At 38.5% G+C, this 4,221-nt stretch overlaps 1 pseudogene; it reads left to right on the forward strand.

Moving 5' to 3' along the window:
* Positions 1-2,908: 2,908 nt before the first annotated feature.
* LOC138083549 (phosphatidylinositol transfer protein alpha isoform pseudogene) lies at positions 2,909-3,909 on the forward strand (annotated as a pseudogene).
* Positions 3,910-4,221: the final 312 nt, after the last annotated feature.

Genomic DNA, 4,221 nt, shown 5'->3' on the forward strand with positions numbered 1-4,221 from the left:
AACAGTGGAAATAGTGTCAGACTTTATTTTGGAGGGCTCCAAAATCACTGCAGATGGTGATTGCAGCCATGAAATTGAAAGACGCTTACTCCTTGGAAGAAAAGTTATGACCAACCTAGAAAGCATATTCAAAAGCAGAGACATTACTTTGTCCACTAAGGTCCGTCTAGTCAAGACTCTGGTTTCTCCTGTGGTCATGTATAGATGTGAGAGTTGGACTGTGAAGAAGGCTGAGCACTAAAGAATTGATGCTTTTGAACTGTGGTGTTGGAGAAGACTCTTGAGAGTCCCTTGGACTGCAAGGGGATCCAACCAGTCCATTCTGAAGGAGATCAGCCCTGGGACTTCTTTGGAAGGAATGATGCTAAAGCTGAAACTCCAGTACTTTGGCCACCTCATGCGAAAAGTTGACTTACTGGGAAAGACTATGATGCTGGGAGGGATTAGGGGCAGGGAGATAAGGGGACGACAGAGGATGAGATGGCTGGATGGCATCACTGACTCGATGGACGTGAGTCTGGGTGAACTCCGGGAGATGGTGGTGGACAGGGAGGCCTCTTGCTGCGATTCATGGGGTTGCAAGGAGTCAGACATGCCTGAGCGACTGAACTGAACTGAAGCACACACACACACACAACTGCACGACATACAAAATAATAGCACAGTTCTATAAAAATTATGTAGGTTTGTTATTTATTTCTAAGAGATTTATTGTACCATAATTCATGTACCATGCCACAGAATGCATCCATTCAAAGTGTACAATTCCATGTTTTTGTTTGTTTGTTTGTTTGTTTGTTATTTCACAGATATATGTAATCATCACCACAATCAATTTTGTTTTCTTTTGTATTTTTAAAATTAAAGTATAGGTGCTTTACACTGCTGTATTAGTTTCCGTTATACAGCAAAATAAATCAACTATATGTATACATTTATCCCCTCTTTTCTTAAATTTCCTTCCCATTTTCACCAGAAAACACTGAGTTCCCTGTGCTATACAGAAAGTTCCCATTAGTTATCTATTTTATACATGAAAGTGAAAGTGAGAGTGTTTTTTGTTCTGTTGTGTCTGACTCTTTGTGACCCCATGGACTATAGCCTGTCAGGCTCCTCTGTCTCAGAATTCTTCAGGCAAGAATACTAGAATGAGTTGCCATTTCTTTCTCCAGGGAATCTTCCAAACCCAGGGATCAAACCTGGGACTCCAGCATTGCAGGCAGATTCTTTACCATTTGAGCCACTAGAGCAGCCCATTTTATACATAATACTGTCTATATGTCAACTCAAATCCCCTAATTTCTCCGTTTTCCTCTTACCCATATATTTGTTCTGTACACATCTCTGTTTCTACTTTGCAAATAAAATCACCTATACAATTTTTTCTAGATTCCACATATATGTTTTAATATGCTATATTTGTTTTTTTCTCTATTTGGATTCACTTTATATGTCAGTCTCTAGGTCCATCCACATCTCTGCTAAAGACACAATGTTTATTGCCTTTAATGCTGAGTAATATTCCATTGTATATATGTACTACATCTTCTGTATCCATTCTTCTTTTGATAGACATTTAGGTTACTTCCATGTTCTGGTTATTGTGAATATTACTTCCATGAACACTTGGCTGCATGCAGCTTTTTAAATTATAATTTTCTCTGAGTATATGTCCAGGAGCCAGATTGCTGGGTTATATGGTAGCTCTATTTTTAGCTTTTTAAGGAACAGCCACACTGTTCTCCATAGTGGCTGTATCAATTTACATTCCCATCAAAGGTGTAAGATAATTCCATTTTCTCCACACCCTCTCTAGCATTTATTGTTTGTAGATATTTTGATGATGGCCATTCTGAGAAATGTAATTTTATACCTTATTGTAACTTTGATTTGAATTTCTCTAATAATTAGAAATGTTGATACTTCTTCATATGTTTGTTGGCCATCTGTATGTCTGCTTTAGTGAAATATTTATTTAGGTCTTCACCCATTGTTTGATTCGGTTGCTCTTTTTGATATTGAGCTGCATGAGCTGTTCATACATTTTGGAGATTAATCTCTTGTCAATTGGTTTGTTTGCAAATATTTTCTCCCATTCTGAAGGTTGTTTTTTAATCTTGTTTGTGGATTTATTTGGTGTGCAAAAGCTATTCAGTTTAATTGGGTCTCATTTGTCTATTTTTGCTTTCATTACTTTAGGAAGTGAATCAAAAACGTCTTTGTGTTGTGTATGTCAGAGTGTTTTTCCTATGCTTTTCTCTAAAAAGTTTTATAGTGTCCTGATTTACATTTAGACATTTAATCAATTGTGTGTGTGTGTGTGTGTGTGTGTGTGTGTGTATGTTGCTATGGAGTGTTCTAATTTTGTTCTTTCATATGTAGCTGTCCAGTTTTCACAACACATTTGTTGAAGAGGTTGTCTTTTCTCCCTTTCTCCTTTCTCATTGATTAGGTGACCTTGGGTGGGTGGGTTTGTTTATGGACTTTCTATCCTATGCTGTTAATCTGTTTTCTCTCTCTCTCTCTCTCTTTTTTTCTATTTTTGTGCTAGTACCATACAGTCTCACTTACTGCAGCTTTGTAGTATCATCTGAAATCAAGGAGCCTGATTCATCCAGCCTGTGCCTTTCTTTCTCAAGATAGTTTTGGCTATTTGGGGTCTTTTGTGTTTCCATACAAATTGTAAGTTGTTTTATTCTAATTCTGTGGAAAATGTCATTGCTAATTTGATAGGATTGCATTAAAACTATGGGTTGCTTTGGATATTATAGTCATTTTCACATCATTGATCCTTCTAATCCCAGAATATGATATATTGTTTCATCTGTGTCATCTTTGATTAATTTCATCACTATCTTATAGCTTTCTTTCAACTGGTATCTTGCCTTGTTTTTAAAAGAAATGACTGATGGAAAAGCAAGGTAGGGGTGGCAGGGGTGTGAGTATTGACCACAAGGGTGGTGGAGACAAAGCAGGCCACAAGGAAGTAGCACAGGCAGTCCAGTTGAGCCATGAATGTCACTGCTGGGAAGATCACTGGGAGCTTGGTAGGCAGTCAGTAGCTCTGCACCTTGGAAGAAACACAATCCTGCTCGAGTATGGGGTCATCCTATCTATTTCTGTAGAAGAATATCAAGTAGAGCAGCTGTATTCCATGGCTGGGGCCAGTGGAAATGAAATGGGTGATGGTGAAAATGTGAAGGTCTTGGCAAACACGACCTATGAAAAGAACAGTGAGAAAGGCCACTACACACACACACACAGACACACACACACAGTGTCTACCACTTACAGTGCAAATTGTCCCTATTTGTTCAAATGCTGGTCCAAGAAGGAACCCTGAATATATTTGAAAAAGCATGGCATGATAACTCTTATTGCAGACCTGTTAATATAAGTGAGTACATGAAAGAAGGCTTTTTGATTAAAATTGAAACCTGGCAAAAACCAGATCTTGGCACCAAGGAGAATGTACATTAACTGGAGACTCAGGCACGGAAACATGTGGAAGCCATTATATAAACATTGTAGATAGAAACAAAGTACTTAGTAAGCATTACAAAGCAGAAGAAGACTCAGAATAATTTAAATATTTCAAAACAGGCCAAGGACTATTGAGTCCTAATTGGAAGCAAGAACTTATAAATCAGAGAGATATTCCATACTTGTGTGCATACAAACTGGACATTGCAAAGTTCAAGTGGTGGGGGATGCTTGCAGAATAAAGTGGAAAAACTTAATAATAAGCAAACATGGCATCTGTTTACAACAAACAGGCATCTGTTTGGTCTGCTCAATAAGTGGGTTGACCTGACTATGGACAACATTCAAAGGATGGAAGAAAGGAAGAGACAGCCAGGTGAGATGAGAGAGAACGATCCAGTGAAAGGAATGATGGCAAGTGACTAAATCCATCCCTCCTATTTCTGTACCTTTTGCAAGACAGAGGTCAACAGGAAGGCACAGCAGCTCCACCCTCCCAAATGACAGAGCATGCAGAATCAGCCTTTCTGTGCCCATCCTCCAGGCAACTTTAAATCCCTTACTGTAGCTAATTCCAAATGCCACTTAATATTGTGAACAATTAAGCCATCTAGTACTATGAAACCCCTGTCTGAAAGCCTGAACTTCTGAGATACGTGTCTATATTAACAGTTCCACCCTTTTCAACCACTGTGTTCTCAACACATATATGTGCCCAACTCTTTATTTCCAAGTGAC

This window comes from Capricornis sumatraensis, chromosome 8, assembly GCF_032405125.1.
Source record: "Capricornis sumatraensis isolate serow.1 chromosome 8, serow.2, whole genome shotgun sequence".
NCBI classification, from domain to species: domain Eukaryota; kingdom Metazoa; phylum Chordata; class Mammalia; order Artiodactyla; family Bovidae; genus Capricornis; species Capricornis sumatraensis.